This window comes from Elephantulus edwardii, unplaced genomic scaffold (assembly GCF_000299155.1).
Source record: "Elephantulus edwardii isolate Elephantulus edwardi_28Jun2011 unplaced genomic scaffold, EleEdw1.0 scaffold00178, whole genome shotgun sequence".
Lineage (NCBI taxonomy): Eukaryota > Metazoa > Chordata > Mammalia > Macroscelidea > Macroscelididae > Elephantulus > Elephantulus edwardii.
In genome coordinates this window covers 875,718-898,788 of record NW_006399928.1, presented here as the reverse complement: position 1 = coordinate 898,788, position 23,071 = coordinate 875,718, and positions in this window count along the sequence as shown.

Sequence of the window (23,071 nt, the reverse complement as noted above, 5' to 3'; positions counted from 1 at the left end):
TGCTGATTTGGGGTCTCTTTTAATTTCAAATGAAATTGGACATTTCCTTTTCCATCTCGTTGAATAATTGAATTGTTGATATTTGTATTGGGACTGCATTGAACATGTAAATTGCTTTGGTAGGATTGTCATTTTCACAATATTGAGTCTTCCTATCCACGAGCAAGGTATATTCTTCCATTTCTCCGCGTCTCTTTTTGTTTCTTGTAACAATGTTCTGTAATTTTCTTTGAACAGATCTTTTGTATTTCTAGTTAGATTTACTTCCAAGTATTTCATCTTGTGATTCGCTATTATAAAGTGTAGTGTTTTTCTTAGCTCCAGTTCTATATTCTCTTTGTCACTGTAGAGAAATTAAGTTGATTTTTGTATGTTGATCTTGTATCCTGCTACTTTGCTGAATTGGTCAACTATGCCCAGTAGTTTCCTTGTTGAGTCTTTATTGTTTTGTAAGTATAGTGTCATATCATCTGCATATAGAGATAATTTAACCTCCTCTTTACCAACTTGGATACATACCTCTTATTTCCTTCTCTTTTCTTATTGCTATCGCTAAGACTTCCAATACAATATTAAATAGGAGAGGTAATAGTGGGCATCCTTGCCTAGTTCCTCTTCTCAAAGGGAATGCCTTTAATCTTTTTCCATTGAGAACAATGTTGGCTTTCAGGTATACTTTTTTTACTATGTTGAGGAAACTCCCTACTATTCATATTTTGTTGAGTGTTTTAATCAGGAAAGTTTGTTGGATTTTGTCAAAGGCCTTTTCTGTGTCATTTGATAGGGTCAAGTTGTTCATGTTCTTTGCTTTGTTAATGTGATGAATTACATTGATTGTTTTCTTTATGTTGAACCATCCTTGCATATCTTATGAATCCCACTTGGTCATGGTGAATTTTTTTTTTTGGATGCATCATTGGATTCTATTGGCCGGGATTTTATTAAGGAATTTTGCTTCTATGTTGATTAGAGCTATTGGTCAATAGATTTCTATTTCAGTGATGTTTTTACCTGGCTTTGGTATCAAGTATCTGTTTGCTTCATAGAACGAGTCTGGGAGAATTCAATGTTTTTCTATTTTCTGAAGTAGTTCATGGAGAATTGATGACAGTTCTTCTCTGAATGTTTGATAAAATCCACTTGTAAAATCATCTGACCCAGGCCTTTTTTGGTTGTAAGTTGTTTTATTACCTTTTCAATTTCTTTTGTAATGCATCTATTCAGGTGTTCAATTTTGGTTTGTGCCAGTTTACGTACGTAGTTTGTGATTTTCTAAGTTCATTTCCTCTAGGTTTTCATATTTGTTTGAGTATAATTTTTCATGATATTACATTGTTAGCCTTTTTATTTTAGTTGCTTCCATTGTGACGTTGCCCATTTCATCTCTTACTTAGATTATTTGTGTCTTTTCCTTTTTTTCTTGTGTTAGTTTTGATAGTGGTTTATTGATTTTATTTACCTTTTCAAAGAACCAACTCCTAGGTTTTTTTGATGGTTTCAATTGCTTTTCTGGTTTCTATTTCATTATTTCTTCCCTAAATTTTATCATTTCGGGTTTTTTGGAGCATGTTGGGTTTCCTTCCTGTTCTTTTTCAATTTGTTGGAGATAATGGGATAGAGACTCAATGGTCATTTTTCCCAGTCTTTTGATGTATTTGCTTATTGCTATAAATTGACCTCCAATTATTGCTTTGGCTGTTTCCCAGAGGTTTTTGTAAGTTGTGTCTTCATTGTCATTTATTTCAAGGAACTTTTTTATTTCATTTTTTTAATTTCTTCTAGGAGTGGCATCCACTTCCAAAACAGCTTGCCTCCGAAAACTCTATGAACTTGGAGAAATGATGAAAGTTATACAGTTGTTTAGGTCTTTCATTCATAGGGTCGCTATGAGTCATCTATAACTTGATGGCACTTAACAACAACAACAACAATAACAACAATGTACCCACTGATGTTCAAGTAAGGTGTTGTTTAGCTTCCTAACATATGTTGTTGTTGTTTTCTCTCTCTTTCAGCCTCTGGTTATTAATTTCTTATTTTGTAGCATTGTAGTCTGAGAAGATGCTTTGTATTATCTCGATGTTTTTGCATATATTGATGCTTGCCTTGTGACCTAAATTGTGATCTATTCTAAGGAACATTCCATACACCTTGGAGTAGAAATTATACTGTGCTTTTTTGGGGTGCATTAGCCTATAAGTATCTATGAGATTGAGTTGGTTTATTGTGTGGTTTAATTTGTCAGTGTCTTTGTTGAGTTTCTTTCTGGAGGATCTATCATTTTTTTTTGAGAGTGGGGTATAGAATTCTCCAACTATGATAGTGGTGTTACCTATTTCCTTTGTCATTTTGTTAATGTTGGTTTTATATATATTGCAGATCTTTCATTTGGTGCATAGATATTTAGTATTGTTGTGTCCTCTTGTTCCTTTAATCCTTGACCTTTGTTTCTTATGTAATGACCTTCCTTGTCCTTTGTGATGGTTGTTGCATTTATATCTATTTTATTCGAGATTAATATTGCTACTCCTGGTTTTTTCTGCTTGCCCTTTGCTTGGTATATTTTTCCGTACCCTTTTATTTTTAGTTTTTCTTTATCTTCATTTTGGGTCTTTTTGTTGTGTTTTTTCTGCTACTCTTTTTCTCTTCAGTGGTGCGGTTAAACCATTCACATTATTGAGAGGCTAGGTTTCATTGCTGTCATTCTGTTGATTTCTTTTTGGTGTTACTGCTAGTTACTTTGGATCAATCTGCTTTCTGTGGCACCCTTATAAGAAGGACATCTCTCAGTGTTTCCTGCAATCTGGTCTTGTTTTATAAACACCCTGAAGTTCTATTTTTCTGATAATATCTTGATCTCTCCTTCATATTTAATGGACAATTTTTGCTGGGTACAATATTCTTGGTTTATAGTTGTGTTCTTTGAATGTTTGATATATGACATTCCATTGTCTTCTTGCTTGCATGGTTTCTGCTGAGAAATTGGCATATACTCTTATTTGCTCTCCCTTACATGTTACTCCATGCTTCTCTCTATCTGCTTTCAGAATTCTCTCCATATCTTTGGTTCTGGCAAATTTGACTATAATATTTCTTGCTGTTTTTCTTTTGGGGCCTATTCTATATGGTGTTCACTCAGCTTCTTGAATATATGTGCTCTCATTCTTCATCATGCCTGCAAAGTTTTCTTCTTCTTTTTTAATATTTTTAAATTTTATTTTATTCTTTTTCTCTGTGTGTATGTGTGTACCTTCAAATCGGATCTGACTAGTACAGGAGGAGACTGCGCCTCCTTCTTCTCCAGCAGAGCATCTGATGGATTTGAGCTGTGTACCTCTGTGATTGCAGTGCAGCTTCTTGCCACTAGGCCACCAGATCTCCCAGGAAAGTTTTCTTCTAATAATTCTTCCACAAATTTTTGAAACCTTTAATTGCTTCTTTCTGTTCTGAGATTCCAATTATTCGCATGTTATTTCTCTTGATGGTGTCCCCCATTAGTCTTAGGTTTTCTTCCTTCCTTTTTGAGTCAGCTTTTTGTTCTAGCAGATCAGTGGTGATAATTCTATCTTCTAATTCACTGATTCTGTGTTCCATCTCTTCAATCCTTTTCATGTATCCCTCCATCATGTTGACAGAATTTGAAACATTATCATAATCATAGGTTCTTGTTTTTTCCAGAGCCTCTAATGCCTCGTTTGTTTTATCTGCATTGTTTTGAATGGTTATTTTTTTTTAAGCTCCTCCTGGTTTTTGCTTGCAATGTCCTATAATTCTTCAAGTTTGTCTTTCACTCATTTAAAATATTCAGTCAATGTTCTTCTTCTTCTTCTTTTTTTTTTTTTAGGAGCAGCGGCCCATGCATGGAATTTATTGTGTGCTATTGTTTATAAAATATTTGAATAATCCTGCACATACATAATAGTTCATTACTGTCCAAAGCCTCAAAGCTATTCCTGGGGTGATTTTTTGGTCTAAAATTATATATTTATTATATTTGTTATTTGTTGTTATTTGTTGTTATGTGCCGTCGAGTCGTTTGCAACTCATAGCGACCCTATGCACAACAGCCCTAAACCCTGCTCTATCCTGCGCCAACCGCACTGCCTCTGATGCACCCATCCCGATTACCCCAGTCACTGAATCAATCCATCTCATAGAGGGTCTTCCCCTCCTGCACTGTCCCTCCACCCTCCCAAGCATGATGTCCCTCTCCAAGGACCCATCCCTCCTGGCAACATGTCCAAAGTATGTCAGATGAAGCCCCAGAATCCTTGCCTCCAAGGAGTAGCCTGGTTTAATCCTCTCCAAGATGAATCTGTTTGTTTTCCTTGCAGTCCATAGTACATTCAGTACTCTTCTCCAGCACCACAGCTCAAAAGCATCAACTCTCCTTCTGTCCTCACCGCTGGACCAATTGGTAGCATCAGGATGGATGGCGAAGAGATTAAGATTGTTCACAGCTTCAGTTTGCTCGTCTCTACGGTCAACACTCTTGGCACCAGCAGTCAGGAAATCAAAAAGCGTATTGCAATGGGAAAGTCTGCTGTTAGGGACCTCTCTAAAGTACTCAAGAGCAACGGTGTCTCTCTGGAGACTAAGGTGCGCATGATATAGGCTATGGTCTTTTCACTCACTTGTTATGCATCAGAGAGTTGGACAATGACTAGGGAGGACAGAAGGAGAATTGATGCCTTTGAACTGTGGTGCGGGAGAAGACTATTGAATGTACCATGGACCGCCAAGAAAACAAACATCCTGGATAGGGTTAAACCAGGCTACTCTTTGGAGGCAAGGATTCTGGGGCTTCGTCTGACATACATTGGATATGTTGTAAGGAGATACAGGTCCTTGGAGAGGGACATCATGCTTGGTAGGGTGGAGGGACACAGCACAGGAGGGGAAGGCCTTCTATGAGATGGATTGATTCAGTGACTGGGGTAATCGGGATGGGTGTGTCAGAGGCAATGTGATTGGCACAGGAGAGAGCAGGGTTTAAGGCTGTTGAACATAGGGTCGCTATGAGTCGCAAACGACTCAATGGCACATAGCAACAACAAGAGGAAATGGACAAATTCCTTGAAACTCTTGCCCTATCTTTATTGACAAGGACAGATATAGAACACTTGAACAGACCTATCACAAAAGAAAAAATTGAAAAGGTCATAAAAATAATTTGCCATAACAAAAGGCCTGGACCAAATGGCTTCACTGCTGGATTCTACCACACATTCAGAAAGTATCTATTACCAATTCTACTTAAATTATTTCAAGAAATTGAAAAAGAATAAACACTTCCAGAGTCGTTTTATGATGCAAGAATAACTCTAATACCAAAACCAGGCAAAAATATTACCAAGAAAGAAAATTACAGACCAATATTTTTCATGAAAATAGATGCAAAATTCCTTAACAAATTCCTAGTTAACAGAATCCAAAAGCACATGAAATAAAATTCATCATAAAGAAGTGGGATTCTTAAGAGATATACAAAGTTGGTTCAACATGAGAAAAACCAATCAATGTAATTCAGTACATTAACAAAGCAAATAACAAGAACCATACGATCTTAGCAATTGATGCAGAAAAGACATTTCACAAAATACAACACTCCTTCCTGATAAAGACATTCAGAAAAGTTGGAATAGAAGGGAATTTCCTCATCGTAGTGAAAAGTATATATGCAAAACCAAGAGCCAATATCATTCTCAACGGAGAAAGACTAAAAACATTTTCCTTGTGAACAGGCACCAGACAACGATGCTTATTGTCACCACTGCTATTCAATATTGTATTGGAAGTGCGTGTTAGGGCAATATGACAAGAGAAGGAAGTAAAAGGCATCCAGATTGGCAAAGAGATGGTTAAAGTATTGCTTTATGCAGATGATATGAAAGCATACACAGAAAACCCGAAAGACTAAAAAAAAAACAAAAAAAAAACAACAAAAAAACCTTGTTGCAGCCTGGCTAACTTGTAAAGCAAGATTAGCCCTGTACCAAAAGGCCACCAAAACTAACTCCATCTTGGCTATAGTATCTGTTTGACAGAAAATAACTGAAGGAAGTAAGATGTTAAAAAGTGAGCCATACTGCAGTCATTTTAAGCAAATAGCCATTTTTCGCCAGGTTCAAATATGCAGATGTTTGAAGGGGAGCAGAAAGAAGTTTAACCGTTCCTTGAACCCCAAGGCCAAGCAAGGATGTACAGAATGGTATGTCCCTCCCTAATGACTCTGTTTGGATGGCCTTGCTTGCTGCTGATAATAAATCAAGCAGTCTTACAGGTGGCAGGGATATCAAAACAAAAGTATTGTCGGCCTTGAGGCTGAGTTGTTTTTCTGTTCACTGCAAAAATAATATAACACAGGAGTTCAGGAATAAACGCTGCTATTCGCCATCAGCGGTAGATTCTCTGCATCTTCATTTAATCCTCGTCCCTTCTCTTGGGAAACTGCTCGATATAACAAGGCGGGACTCCGTTAAAACCTCTTAGAGTTCGTAGGTCCATTTAGTAGAGTGGCAAAATATAAGATCACTATCCAATAATCAGTGAGATTCCTCTACAGTAACAATGAGAACTCAGAAAAGGAAACAAAGGAAAAAAAATACCATTTACAATAGCCAACCACAAATTGAGATTTTTTTTTAGAGTAAACCTAACTAGAGATACAAAACTACAGAACATTTCTGCAAGATATAATAAAAGACCTAAATAAATGGAAAAATGTGCCCTGTTCATGGATTGGAAGACTCAATATTGTGAAAAATGACAGTCCTACCACAAGCAATCTACTTGTTCAACGCAATCCCTATACAAAGATTCATTTTTCAAGGAGATTGAAAGGGAAATTGGCAAGTTATTTGGAGAGGCAAGAGACCCCAAATGAGAAAAACACTTTTGAGAAACAAAAATGAAGTGAGAGGCTTAATACTTACTGACCTCAAAACCTACTACACAGTGATAGTAACCAAAACAGCATCATACTGGTACAATGACAAGCACATAGACCCATTGAACAGAATTGAGAACCAAGAAATAGACCCAACTAACTATCTTCAACTGATATTAGACAAGGAACTCAAACCTATCAAATGGGGAAATGGCAACCTGTTCAACAAATGGTGCTGGCAAAATTGGACTGCCACCTTCAGAAAGCTGAAACTGGATCCACATGTCACTCCATACACAAAAATCAACTCAAGGTGCATCAGAGACCTGAAAGTAAAGCCCCAAACCATAAAGTTCATAAAAGACAAACTGGGATCAAGCGACCTTTTAAAGACTAAATTCCTGTGTGCATTGAAAGCATTATCCAAAACCTTTTTCCAATAGGGTGAAAAGCAAACCTACTGACTTAGAAGAAACATTTGGCAATACCAGCTCAGAAAAGAATCTCATAATGAAAGTTTACAGAATACTCCTGGCTCTCCACAAGAAAAAGACTGATAACCCAATTACAAAATGGTCAAAAGACACGAAAAGTATTTTCACAGAGGAAGATATTCAAATGGCCAACAGACATATGAAGAATTGTTCAAAATCACTGGCAATAAGAGAGATGCAAATCAAAACCATAATGAAATGCCATCTCACTCCAGTAGCAGTGTCAAAGTTTAACAAGACAGGAAGTAATACATATTGGAGAGGATGTGGTGAGATAAGAACTCTTATACGTTGATAGTGGGATTGTACAATGATATAACCACTCTGGGAAGGCAGTTTGGCACTTTCTCAGCAAGTTGAACATATAAATTCCACATGACTCGGCTATTCCATTGTTTGGAAAATGAGATCTGATGCTCAAACGGAGATTTGTAAACCAATGTTCATAGCATCATTATTCACCATCACAAGAACATGGAAACATCCCAGATGTCCAGCCACAATTGAATGGATTGAGAAATTATAGTACATTCATAGAATACACAGGAACAATGATTTTTTAAATTACTACCTAACTTACTGGAGAGCTGAGTGAAGTAACTCAGTTCCATAAGGACAAATAATGTATAAAACCATTATTGTAGTATGAGTATGATGATCCAGGAGGGAAGAGAGTGGAAGCAGATAGGTGAGGGTGTGTGTGTGTGTGTGTGTGTGTGTGTGTGTAGGATTAATCATGTAATCACACAATTTAATGGGTGGGGGTGAGGGAAATGCGAAGGATCGGGTGTGGTAAAAATATTCAAATTTTGTAAATAAACGAATAATGTATAATAGAATGTACATGAATGATTGTATGAAACACAATGTAAATGAAAGATTATATTAAATGTAATGTATATGAATGAAACATACTGTAAAGATATTCTCATATGAAAATCAATAAAAACATTTTTAAAAAGGCATTGTGTATAGTCATAATTTATGTTTCTTATAAAAGGTGTTTGCAGGGAATAAATCATTGATTGTACAAAATTCTGTCATTCTGTCTACAGTCTTATTTCTGTCACCAAGTCCATGCTTTCTGACTTCTGATCCTTCTTCCCTGTTCCCAATTTTTGCATTCCAGTCACCCATTATCATTCATGAGTATTGGTTGCATGGTCTATTGATTTCTGACTGCAAAAAATTGGTAAAAATTATCTATTTCCTCCCCCTTGGCTCTGCCTGTTGGTATATACATTTGAATGATAGTGGTATTAACCGGACTTCCTTGTATGCTTATAGATATAATCCTGTCACCCATAACATCGTATTTTAAGATGAATCTTAGAAATGACCCCGTTTTTCCTTACTATATCATATCCAGCATAGCAGATTATATAATTGTCTGACTCAAAAGGTCCCATGCAGATCCATCTCATTTCATCAATGTCTACTATGTCAATATTTACGTTTCATTTCTTTCTTAATGTCCTAATTTCTTTCTTACTGTCTTTCATGTCCAATTTCCCTACATTCATGTTTTCCACATTCTAGGTTCCAGTCATTGGTATCTGCTTACAACTCCTCCTCCTCAATTGGTTTCCCAATATGAGGGCCAGATTCTTCACATTTCCTTTACTCTTTCGCTCCACCCAAAATTGTGTGACCCTGTGATTTCTTCTCTGCCCTTTCCCAACCTTTTGCTCTGACACTTTCCCGCCTTAGCCCCTTATATATTTTCCTTTTTATTTTTGGTATCAGAATTGGTGGAAGATCTATCAACAATCTGCATTATGCAGATGACACAACCCTTCTTGCTGAAACTGAGGAAGACCTGAAGTGCTTGCTGTAGAGTGTCAAGGACTGCAGCCTTTGATATGGATTGAGGCTCAATGTCAAGAAGACAAAGAATCTCACCACAGGACCAATTGGCAGCATCAGGATGGATGGTGAAGAGATTGAGATTGTTCACAGCTTTAGTTTGCTTGGCTCTACATGGGAAAGTCTGCTGTTAGGGACCTCTCCAAAGTTCTGGAGAACAGTGGTGTCTCTCTGGAGACTAGGATGCATCTGATACAAGCCATGGTCTTTGCAATCACTTGTTATACATTAACGAGTTGGACAACGACTAAGGAGGATAGAAGAAGAATTGATGCCTTTGAGCTGTGGTGCTGGAGAAGAGTATTGAGGGTAACATGGACTGCTAGGAAAACAAACAGATTCATCCTGGAAAGGGTTAAACCGGGAGGCTCAATGGAGGCTTCTTCTGACATACTTTGGACATGTTGTAAGTAGGGACCGGTCCTTGGAGAGGGACATCATGCTTGGAAGGGTGGAGGGACAGTGCAGGAGAAGAAGGCCCTCTATGAGATGGATTGATTCAGTGACTAGGGTGATCGGGATGGGTGTGTCGGTGACAGTGGGATTGGCACAGGACAGAGCAGAGTTTAGGGCTGTTGTACATAGGGTTGCTATGAGTTGCAGGCAACTCGATGGCCCATAAGAACAACAACAATAACAATTGTGATTTTAATGAAGGCTTACAGTAATATTGAATTTTCATTCATTCACTGCTGCACAATTTCCTCCCTTCTCTCTAGTTGGTTTGGTTTTTTAAAAAATATTCATTCTCTTTTTTTTTTTTTCAGTTTCCTCCCTTCCCCTCCCCATCTCCCAGTCTACTTTGTAATGTGCCTCTTATTCTGGACTGTTGTCACACATTTTATGACTAATCATATACTCCTTTAAAACTGTTCTTTCCTTCATATATTTCAATGCAGTGTTCATTATCTATTCCCTATTTTCCTAGTTTCTCCGCAACCTCCCATGTCAGTCCTGTTCTATAACAGTGGTGTTGTACAGTATTTGTCCTGTTATGACTGAGATATTTCATTCAGCATAATGTCCTCCACAGTCACCTATATTGTGTAATGTTTTACAAGTTCCTTGTTTTTCAGTGCTTCATAGTATTCTACTGTGTGACTACACCATAGTTTTTCTATCCATTTGTTTGTTGATAAGCGCTTGGCTTGCTTGTACATACATCTGTTTGGATGACAGCTCTGATTCCTTTAAGGTCTATTCCCAGTCATAGAATTGCTGGTCAAATGGTATTTCTTTTTCCAACTTTTTGAGACCGTGCCAGACGACCTTCCATAGTGGTTGCACTATTTTAAACTCCCACCAGCAGTGAATAACCATTCCAATCTTCCCACAACCTCACCATCATCTGCTCTGCTGATCTTTGCTATTTTACTGGAGTGAGATGGTATCTCATAATTTTTTTGACTTGCCACTCTCTGATAGCTAAGGATTTTGAACATTTGTTCATGTGTTTCTTTGACATGTGAATGTCTTCTTTGGTGAAGTGACCATTCATATCCTGTGTCCATTCTGTGATTGGATTGGTTGGTTTTTCTGGTTTTTTTTTTTTACCTGTTGAGGTGGTGAAGTAGTCAATAAAATTTAGATATAAGTTTGTTATCAGATACATAATTGTCAAATATTTTCCCCCAGTCTGTAGGTTACCCTGTTGGAGAAGATTTCTGATGTGCATGTTGTTATTGTTATGTGCTGTTGAGTCGCTTGCAACTCATAACGACCCTATGTATAACAGCCCTAAAGCCTGCTCTGTCTTGTGCCAATCTCACTGTCTCTGACACACCCACCTCCATTACTCCAGTCACTGAATCAATCCACCTCATAGAGGGTCTTCCCTTCCTACGCTATCCCTCCACCCTCCCAAGCATGATGTCCCTCTCCAAAGACTGGTCCCTTCTTGTAACACGTCCAAAGTATGTCAGATGAAGCCTCTGAATCCTTGCCTCCAAGGAGCAGCCTGCTTTAACCCTCTCCAGGATGAGCCTGTTTGTTTTCTTAGCAGCCCAATGGTACCCTCAAATACTCTTCTCCAGCACCACAGCTCAAAGGCATCATTTTTCCTTCTATCCTTCCTAGTCATTGTCCAGTACTCCGAGGCATAGCATGTGATTGCAAAGACCATGGCCTGTGTTAGGCACACCATCTTAGTCTCCAGAGTGACACCAATGCTCTTCAGAACTTTGGAGAGGTCCCTACCAGCAGAATTTCCTATCACAATACGTCTTTTAATTTTCTGGCTGCTGATGCCAAGCATGCTTACTGTGGAGCCAAGCAAGCTAAAGCTGTGAACAATCTCAATCTCTCCACTATCCATCCTGATGTTGCCAATTGGTCCAGTGGTGAGAATCTTTGCCTTCTTGACATTGAGCCTCAAATCATATTGAAGGTTGCAGTTTTTGGTCTTCTGCAGCGAGCACTTCAGGTCCTCCTCAGTTTCAGCAAGCAGGGTTGTTTCATCTGCATAACGCAGATGGTTGATGGGTCTTCCACCAATCCTTATGCCACACTTCTCCTCATAGAACCCAGCCTCCTGGATAATATGTTCTGCATATAGGTTGAAAAGGTATGGAAATAGGACACATCCCTGCCATACACCCTTCCCAATTTTGAACCATGCAGTGTTTCCTTGCTCTGTTCTGACAGTCAAGTATAGGTTTCGCAGTAGCACGACCAAGTGTTCTGGGATTCCCATTTTTCTCAGAGTCAGCCACAGTTTGTTATGTGGTCCACACAGTTAAATGCCTTTGCATAGGAATTTAATTATTAGAAGGTCCTATTCATCTCGTTTATTCTTTTCTGGTTTTATGATTTTTAGATTTTGGATTGCGATTTCTAGAGTTCTTTCAAGCTTTTCTCTCTTTAAATGTATAGTCTTTTGTTACACTCCTAAGTCTTTGATCCACCGTGAATTGGCTTTTGCGTATAATGTTATGTGTGGATCATGATTGTGGGTTCTATAGATGGTTTTACAATTTTGTCAATGCCATTTGTTAAAAAGACTGCCATTTCCCAATTTAAGTGATTTCATTTCCTTGTCAAAAATCAGTTGGCCAAAGTAGATAGATGAGCTGATTTCTGAGTTCTCAATTGTATTTCATTGATCCACATGTCTGCCACTGTAGCAGTACCATGCTCTCTTGACTACCTCGGCTATTTAGTAGGTTTTGAGATAGGAATTGTGATACCTCCTACCTTAGTTCTCTTTTCCAGGAATACTTTACTTATTTGGATTCTCTGTCCATTCTAGATGAAATTAGGAATTGCCTTTTCCATCTTGTTGAAGAATCAAATTTGTATCTACATTGGGATTATACTGAACTTGTAGATTGCCTTTGGTAGAATTGTCATGTTCACAATATTGAGTCTTCTTATCCATAACCATGGTATATTATTCCATTTCTCCATGTCTCTTTTTGTTTCTTGTTGTAACATTTTGCCATTTTCTTTGAATACGGCTTTTGTGTCTTTAGTTAGGTTTACTTCCAAGTATTTAATATCTTGATAAGCTATTGTGATGAGCATTGGGTTTTTTAAGCTCCATTTTTGTATTCTCTTTGTCACTGCAGAGAAATCCAACTGAATTTTGTATGTTGACCTTGTGCCTTACTACTTTGCTGAATTTATCATCTATATCCAGTAGTTCTCTTGCTGAGTCTTTAGTGTTCTCTAAGTATACTCTTATATCATCTGCATAGAGAGATAATTTTACCTCCTCCTTGCCAATTTCAATACCTCTTATTTCTTCCTCTTGACTTATTGGTGTCTCTAAGACTTCCCATACAATATTGAATAGGAGAGGTGACAATGGGGATCCTTGCATAGTTCCTGTTTCTAAGGAAATGTTTTTAATATATCTCCATTAAGAACAATGTTGCCTCATGGTTTTGAGTATATGCTTTGAGGAAATGCCCTTCTGTCCCTATTTTGTTGAGTGAATTAGCTCACTTCTAGGCCAGGTAGGTGCTGCCTTGAGGCAGTTTCTGAATGCATCCTTCTGTGTGTTCTGGCTGTGGGTGTAATGAAGAGTGGTAGAGGAGTGGTCAAGAATCAAAGTTAGGATCACTTATTCAGATGGTCTGTGAATTAGCTCTCTTCTTAGGCATGCAGCTGCCACAGCGAGGCAAGATCTGAAAGGGTATCTATGTATGTGCTCACTGTGGATGGAGCTGGGGACACTGGAGGGGTCTTCAGGAATCAAGGGTGAAGACATTTGTCGAGATTGTCTGTGAAATAGCTCCATTCTAGGCCAGCCAGCTGCTGTAGAGAGGGGAGTCCAAAAGGTTCCTTCTGCATGTGCTGGCCATGAGTGAGACTGAGGGTGTTAGAGGGGTAGTCAGGAATCAAAGGTGGAGCCATTTGTTGAGATGGTTTGTGAATTAGCTCCTTGTCATCAACAACCTACATTATGCAGATGATACAACCTTGATTGCTGAAATGGAAGAGGACCTGAAGCATTTGCTGCAGAAGGTCAAGGACTGTAGTCTTCAATATGGATTGAAGCTCAACATCAAGAAGGCAAAGATTCTCACCACTGGGCCAGTTGACAGCATCATGATAGTTGGAGAAGAGATTGAGGTTGTTAACAATTACAGCTTGCTTGGCTCCACAGTCAACTCTCTTTAACACCAGCAGTCAGGAAATCAAAAGACAAATTGCATTGGGAAAATCTGTTGTCAGGGACCTCTCCAGAGTACCGAAAAGCGATGATGTCAGTCTAGAGACTAAAGTGCATCTAATCCAGGCCATGCTTTTCACAATTACTTGCTAAGCATCAGAGAACTGGACAATGACTAAGGATGACAGAAGAAAAATTGATGTCTTTGAATTGTAGTGCTGGAGGGGTCTTGAACATACCATGGACTGCCAAGAAAACAAATAGGCCTGTCTTGGAGAGGGTAAGTTTCTCCTTAGAGGCTAGGATTTTGAATCTCTATCTCACATACTTTGGGCACATGGTCAGGAGAGACTGGTCCTTGGAGAAGGATTTCATGCTTGGAAGGGTGGAGAAACAGTGCAGAAAAGGATGATCCTACATGAGATGGATTGATAAAGTAAGTGGGACAATGGGGATTGGTGTGTCGCAATTAGTGAGACAGGCTCAGGACAGGGCAAGGTTCAGAGCTGCAGTACATAGGGTTGCTATGGGTCGCAGGTGACTCGACGGCACATAACAACAACAACAGGCCAACCAGCTGCCACAGAGAGATGAGGTCCGAAAGGGTCCCTCTGCATGTGCCTGCAATGGGTGTAGCTGGAGTGCAGGATAGATGTACAAGAATCAGAGGTGGATTCAGCTGTTGAGATAGTGTATAAATTAGCTCTATTTGTGGTTGAATATTTGGGTTGTTTCCATGTTCTTGCGATGGTGAATAATGCTGCTATGAACATTGGTGTACAAACCAATTGGTGCACAAACTCATTTCATGCCTCAGTTCTCATATTATCCGGGTATATTCCAAGCAGTGGAATAGCTAGGTCATACAGGGTTTCTATGTTCAGCTTTTTGAGGAAGTGTCAATCTCTCTTCCAGCATGGTTGTACCATTTTACAATCCCACCAACAATGTATAAGAGTTCCTTTCTTGCCACATCTTCTCAAACATTTATTATTACTATTCTGTTAAACGTTGCCACAGTTACTGGAGTGAGGTGGTAACTTATTGTGGTTTTGATTTGCATCTGTCTTAGTGCCAGTGGTTTGGAGAATTTCTTCATGTGTCTGTTTGCCATTTGAATATCTTTCTCTGTAAAAATTCTTTCCATGTCTTTTGCCCATTTTGTAATTGGGTTATCAGTCTTTTTTTTTTTTGTGGAGGCCTAGGGTTCTGTAAACTTTTGTTATAAGACTATTGAAAAGTTATGGTATATTCACACTATGGAATACTATGCAGCACGCAGGAGCAATGATTTTGTAAATGATTACCTAACTTGGGAGGGACTGGAGAGCATTATGCTGAGTGAACTCAGTCCCACAAGGATAAATATTATATAAAACCGTTATTGTAGAATGAGTTTACTGATCCAGGCGGGGTGGGAGAGGCTTGAAGCAGAGGGATGTGGATGTGCAGGAGGAGGGGAATTAATCATCATGTTGTACAATTTGATTGAGGGGTGAGGGGAAATTGAAAGAATTTGTTGGAATTTGTATTGAAATTTTGTAAATAAACTAGTAAAAAATTAAAAAGAATAAAATTCCAGCTCTGAAAAAAATTTAGCTCTTCTTTAACTTTTTTTAAAATTTTGTACTGTTTTAGATTCAAAGTTTTCACAATTTGTATACATTGTTTTTCACACCAGATCTTTCCCCTTTTGTTTACCCATTCCACCCTCCACCCATCAAATTGTGTGACCCTATGATTAAACCCCCACCTTGAATCTTCTTACTCGTTCTACAATAATGGTCTTATACAGTATTTGCCCTTATGAGACTGAGGTCTACTGTCCAGTCCCTCCCATGTTAGGTGGTCTTTTATGCCAGCCAGCTCCTGCAGCACGGCTAAGTTCAAAAGTGTCCCTCTACCTACGTGTGCTGACTGTGGGTGGGGTTAGGGGTGCTGGAGGGGTGATTAAGGAATTAAAAGCAGAATCACATTTTGAGATGGTCTTTGAATTAACTCCCTTCTAGGCCAGCCAGCTGCTGTACCACAGCGGATTCCAAACGGGTTCCTCTCTGTGTGCTGATCTTGGGTGGGACTAGGGATGCAGGTGAGGTTATCAGGAACCAAAGGCATTGTCATTTTTTAAAATGGCCTGTGTATTATCTCAATTCAGGCCAGCTAGCTGCCCTAATGAGGCAAAGTCCTAAAGGATTCCTCCATATGTGCTAACTTTGGGTGGGGCTGGGAGTGCTGTAGGTGTGGTCGAGAATCAAAGGAAGATTCACTTGTTGAGATGGTCTGTGAATTGGCTCCTTCTGGGTCACCCAGCTGCTTCAGCAAGAGGAGATCCAAAAGGGTCCCTCCTCATGTATTGGCTGTGGGTAAGGGTGGGAGTGATGGAGGTGTGATTAAGAACCAAAGTTGCCTCATCTGTTGAGATGGTCTGTGAATTAGCTCCTTTCAAGGCCAGCCAGGTGCTATAGTGAGGTAGGGTTTCTAAAGATTCTTTCATCTTGTGCTGGCTTTGTGTCTGGCTAGTCATGCCAGAAGAGTGGTTGTGAATAAAGACAGAGTCTCATGTTGATGTGATCTGTGAATTAGCTCCCTTCTAGGCCAGTCAGGTGGACCATCAATGCCAGGTCGGAAAGGGTCCCTGTGTGTGTGCTGTCTGTGTTTGGAGCTGAGGTTGCCAGAGGGTTGGTCAATAGTCAAAGGCAGAGTCACCTGTTGAGATGGTTGTGGATTAGCTCCCTTCTAGGACAGCCAGTTGTTGCAATGAAACAGGATCCAAAAAGGTTCCCTCTGTATGTGCTAGCTGTAGGTCAGGCTGAGGGTGTCAGACGGGTGGTCTGGAATCAAAGGCAGAGTCACTTGTTGATTTGGTCTGTGAATTAGCTGCCTTCTAGCCCAGGCAGGTGCCTCAGTGAGGAGGAATCTGAAAAGTCCCTCCACATGTGCTGGCTGTGGTTAGAGCTGGGGGTACTGTATGGGTGGTCAGGAATCAACAGAGTCACCTGTTGAGATGATCTGTGGATTGGTTCCCTTCTAGGCCAGCCAAGTGCTGCAGCGAGTCAGGATCTAAAAGACTTCTTCCATGTGGGTGGTCAGGAATCAAAGGCGGAATCACTTGTTGAGATGGTCTGTGAATTAACTCTCATCTCGGTCATCCAGCTACTGCAATGAGGGGATATCCAAAAGGGTCACTCCGTGTGTGCTGGCTGTGGAATGAGCTGGGAGTGCTGTATGTTTGGTCAAGAACAAAGGTGGATTCACCTGTTGAGATAGTCTATGAATTAGCTACTTTTAGGCCAGAAAGCTGCTGCAGTGAGGAAGAATCTGAAAGGATGCCCCTGCGTGTGCTGGCTCTAGGTGTGACAGTGGGTGGTGTGGTCAAGAATTAAAGGCAAATTCACCCCTTGAGATGGTCTGTTAATTGGCTTCCTTCTAGACCAGCTAGGTGCTGCAGCAGGACAAGGTCTGAAAGCGTTTCGCCAAGAATGATGACTGTGGGTTGGTCTGGGGGTGCTAGAGGGTGGTCAAAGGCAAAGTCACCTGTTGAGATGATCTGTGAGTTAGTGCTCTTCTAGTCCAGCCAGTTGCTAAAGTGAGAGGGTTCCCAAAGGTTCCCTCTGGGTATGCTGGCTGTGATTGTGGCTGGTGCTGGATGGTTGATTAGGAGTCAAAGGCAGAATCACCTGTTTAGATGGTGTTCTATGAATTAGCTCCCTTCTAGGGCACCCAATTGCCACAACCAGTCAACGTCTGAAAAGTTCCCTCCACACACATCTGCTGACTCTGGATGAGGCTAGGTCTGCCAGAGTGTTTTGGAATTGAATCACTGGTTTAGATGATCTCTGAATTAACTCCCTTTTAGGTTATCCAGCTGCTGCAACAGTGAGGTGGGTTCCAAAAGGGTCCCTCTGTGTGCTGCCTGTGGGTGGGGCTAGGGGTGCTGGAGGGATGGAATAAAAATGAACTCAGCTGTTGAGATGGTCTGTGAATTAGCCCCTTTCTAGGCCAGTCAACTGTCACAATGAGGCAGGGTCCTAAAGAGTGCTTCTGTGTGTCTTGGCAGTAAGTATGGCTGGGGGTGCTGGAGTGGTTGTTGGAAATCAGAGTCACCTATTGAGATGGTCTGTAAGTTAACTCCTTTTATGCCAGTCAGCTTCCACAGTGAGGCTATATCCAAAAGGATCCCTCCACGTGTGTTGACTTTTGGTTGTGCTGAGTGTTCCAGAGGGGTGGTCTGGAATAAAAGGTGGAGTTGCCTATTGAGATGGTCTGTGAATTTGCTCCCTTCTGGGCCAGCCAGCTGCCATAGTAAGGTGGGGTCCAACAGGGTGCCTCCATGTTTGCTGCGTGTGGGAGGGGGGTGAGGGTGCTGTAGGTTGGGTCAAGAATCAAAGGCAGAATGACCTGTTGAGATGGTCTGTGAATTAGCTCCTTTATAGGCCAGCCAGCTGCCACAGCAAAACCAGATCTGAAAGGACACTTTATTATTTTTACAATAATGGTTTATGCAGTATTTGTCCTTATGTGACTGAATAGCTAACTCAAGTCACTCCTAAGTTATAGAGTATTCAGATAGATTACATCTGTGGAAGGAATCGTTGGGTAAGTTCAATATCAGCAGTGAAAACTAGGCTAGGTGCTGATTCAAATTAAAGCTAAAGAAGGTGAAATCAAATCCACAGGAATCAAAGTTTGACCTTGAGTCTGTCACACCTGAATTTGAAAACCAGCTCTAGAAGAGATTTAAGGCCTTGAACACTAATTAACGAAGACCAGATGAGCTATGGGAGGATATCAAGAGTATTTATTCACGAAGAAAGCAAAAGATCATTACAAAGACAGATGAAGAAAAGTAAAAAAAAAAAAAAAAAAGGATGTCAGAAGAGACTCTGAATATTGCAATAGAGCACCGAGTAGCCTAAGCAAAGGGAAGAAATAAAGACGTTAAGGAGCTGAATAGAAGATTTCAAAGGGCAGCATGGGAAGACAAGGCAAAGTATTATAATAAAATGTGCAAAGAACTGGAATCCAAAAACCAAAAGGGTCATACCCACTCAGCATTTATTAAGCTGAGGAAACTAAAGAATTCAAGCCTCGAGTTGCAATGCTTAAGGATGCTGTGGATAGAATATTGAATGATCCAGGAAGTATTAAAAGAAGATGGAAGGAATATACAAAGTCATTGTACCAAAAATAATTGGCTGAAACAGAAGAATTTCAAGAAACAACTTATGATCAAGAGTCAATGGTGATAAAGAAGGAAGTTCAGTTTGCTCTGAAGGACTTGTTAAAAAATAAAGCCCCAGGAATTGATGGAATAGCAATTGACACATTTCAACAAAGACATACTTCGCCTGAATGTGTTCACAAGGTTGTGCCAAGACATCTGGAGGACAACTACTTGGTCAACTGGCTGGAAGAGACTCTTATATATTCTAATTAAAAAAAAAGATGACCAAATAGAGTCTAAAAATTAATGAAGAATATCACTCGTATCACATACAAGAAAAATCCTGCTAAAGATTATCCAGAAAAGGCTGAAACAGTACATTGACAGAGAACTCCCAGAAATATTACCTGAGTTTAGAAGTCATGGATCCAGAGACCTTATTCCAGTGTCAGATGGATCTCAGCAGAAAGCAAAGAGTACCAGAAGGATATCTGTGTTTCATTGACTATGCAAAAGCATTTGACTGTGTGGATCACAAATTGTGGTTAACCTTGAAGAGAATGAAAATCCTAGAACACGTAATTGTACTTACGTGAAACCTATGCTTGGACCAAGAAGCAGTCCTCAGAACAGAGCAAGGGAACACTACATGTTTCAAAATCAGGAAGAAAGTGTGTCAGGGATGTGTCCTGTCTCCATACCTTTTCAATCTATATGGAGAACAGATCACTCAGAAGGCTGGGCTTTATGAGGAGGAAAGTGTCATCAGGATTTGGGGAAGATTCATCAAAAATCTACGTCATGCAGATAATGTTAAGCAACTTTGCTTGCTGAAACTGAGACAGGCCTGAATCGCTTGGTGCAGAATATCAAGGACTGTAGTCTTCAATATGGTTTGAAGCTCAACATCAAGAAGGCAAAGATTCTCACCACTGGGCCAGTTGACAGCATCATGATAGTTGGAGAAGATACGGAGGTTGTTAACAATTACTACTTTACTCAGCTCCACACTCAACAATCTTGGCACCAGGAGTCAGTAAATCAAAAGATGAATTGCACTGGGAAAATGTGCTGTCAAGAATGTCTCCAGACTACTGAAAAACAAAAATGTCAGTCTAGAGACCAAGGTACACCAGGGCATGGTCTTCTCAATTACTTTCTATACATCAGAGAGCTGGACAATGACTAAGGATGAGAGAAGAAGAATGCCTTTGAGTTGTGGTGCTGGAGAAGGGTCTTAAATATACCATGGACTACCAAGAGAACAAATAGGTCTGTCTTGGAGAGGGTGAAACCTAGTTTTTGCTTGGAGACTAGAATTTTGAATCTCTGTCTCACATAGTTTGGGCATGTGTCCAGGAGGGAGCAGTCCTTGGAGAAGGACATCATGCTTGGAAGTGTGAAGGGACAGCACAGGAGAAGAAGACCCCAGGTGAAATGGATTAACTGGGACAATAGAGGTTGTTGTGTTACAATCAGTGAGACTGGTACAGGACAAGGTAGGCTTCCAAACTGCTCTATACAGGGTGGCTATGTGTCACAGTCGACTCAATGGCACATAACAGCAACAACAATTGTAGGGAGTTCTTTTGGGTATTTTAAAAAGTTGTATTGCTAATACTAAGGTATGTGGTTTGAATGAACCATTTGTTCAAGGGAGAAAGAGATGCAATTTCCTCCTGTACAATTTACTGCCTTTGAATTTCTGCTGGAGAATCAGTTAATGAATGAGTTTGTCCTAACTTGCTGGTACATAAAATCAATAACAATAGCAAACTATCTGAAGTATTTATCTGTGACTTTATTGCCCATCTAAATGTTCTCTTTGATGAAATGCTTTTTCCAGTCCTCTGCCTATTTGTTCTTATACTGGAACGTAGAGAAGCCAAAGCACAAGGAAGAATCCAAGACACTAAAGAGCTGAACAGAAGATTCCAAAAGGCATCACGGAATGACAAAGCAAAATACTACAATGAAATGTGTGAGGAGCTAGAGTCAGAAAATCAAAAGAGCCGAACTCGTTCAGCATTTCTTAAGCTCAAAGAACTGAAGAACAAATTCAAACCTCGAGGTGCTACAATCAAGGATGCTTTAGGCAGAATGTTAAATGATCCAGGAGGTATCAAAAGAAGATGGAAGGAATATACTGATTCATTGTATCGAAAGGAATTGGCAGATACAGAAGAATTTAATGAAATAGCATTTGAGCCAGAGCCTATGGTGATGGAGACAATTGACATATTTCAGCTAACAGAAGCTGCCGTGGATGTGCTCACCAAGTTGTGCCAAGAAATCTGGAGAACAACCACTTGGCCAACTGACTGGAAGAGGTCTATATTTGTTCCCATCCCAAAGAAGGGTGACCCAACTGAGTGTGGAAACTACAGAACAATATCATTGATTTCACATGCAAGCAAGATTCTACTGAAGATCATCCAAAAACGACTGAAACAGTACATCAGCAGAGAACTGCCAGAAGTCCAGGCTGGGTTTAGAAGTGGTTGTGGTACTAGGGATATTGTAGGTGATGTTAGATGGACCTTAGCTGAAAGCAGAGAATACCAGAAGAATGTCTATCTGTGTTTCATTGATTATGCAAAGGCATTTGACTGCGTGGATCATGACAAACTGTGACTGACTCTGAGAAGAATGGGAATCCCAGAACATTTAATTGTGCTAATGCAAAACCTATACTTGGACCAAGAGGCAGTAGTCACAACAGAGCAGGGCAACACTGCATGGTTCAAAATTGGGAAGGGATGTGTCCTGTCTCCATACCTTTTCAACCTGTATGCAGAGCAGAGTATCGGAGAGGCAGGACTCTATGAGGAGAAGCGTGGCGTTAGGATTGGTGGACGATCTATCAACAATCTGCGTTATGCAGATGACACAACCGTGCTTGCTGAAACTGAGGAGGACCTCATGCACTTGCTGCAGAGGGTCAAGGATTGCAGCCTTCAATGTGGACTGAGGCTCAATGTCCAGAAGACAAAAATTCTCACTACTAAACCAATCGGTAGCATCAGGATGGATGGTGAAGAGATTGAGATTGTTCACAGCTTCAGTTTGCTCAGCTCCACGGTCAACACTCTTGGCACCAGTAGCCAGGAAATAAAAAAACGTATTGCGATGGGAAAGTCTGCTGTTAGGGACCTCTCTAAAGTACTCAAGAACAACGGTGTCTCTCTGGAGACTAAGGTGCGCCTGATACAGGCCATGGTTTTTGCAATCACTTGTTATGCATCAGAGAGTTGGACAATGACTAGGGAGGATAGAAGGAGAATTGACGCCTTTGAGCTGTGGTGCTGGAGAAGAGTATTGAATGTACCATGGACTGCCAAGAAAAGAAATAGATTCATCCTAGAGAGGGTTAAACCAGGCTACTCCTTGGAGGCAAAGATTCTGGGGCTTCGTCTGACATACTTTGGACATGTTGTAAGGAGCGACAGGTCTTTGGAGAGGGACATCATGCTGGGCAGAGTGGAGGGACAGCTCAGGAGGGGAAGACCCTCTATGAGGTGGATTGATTCAGTGACTGGGGTAATCGAGATGGATGTGTCAGAGGCAGTGAGATTGGCACAGGGTAGAGCAGGGTTTAGGGCTGTTGTACATAGGGTCGCTATGAGTCACAAGCGACTCAACGGCACATAACAACAAATAACAACTGCCTATTTGTAATCAAGTTATCTTTCTCTGGTTGGAATGTTGATGTTACCCATAAATTTTACATTAAATCCTTTTCAAACATGTCATTGCCGATTTTCCCCTTCTCATTCAGAAGTTTCTTTTTTATTATTTTGGGTACGTTTTTTGATGCACATAGTAAGCTAACTTTTAAACAGTTACAATTTCTAATTTGTACTCTAATGTGCATTTTTAGTTATATTTGTTAGTCCACTTATGCCATGAATGAAAAATTAGTGAATAGGAACAAATAAATTATTTTCCAGTGTCATGACCAGATTGTTCTTTCCCCAAATTTTTTACATAGACTAGTGAACACATCCAGGGTTGCATCTGTTTGCTGCAAAATCTCACTTGTT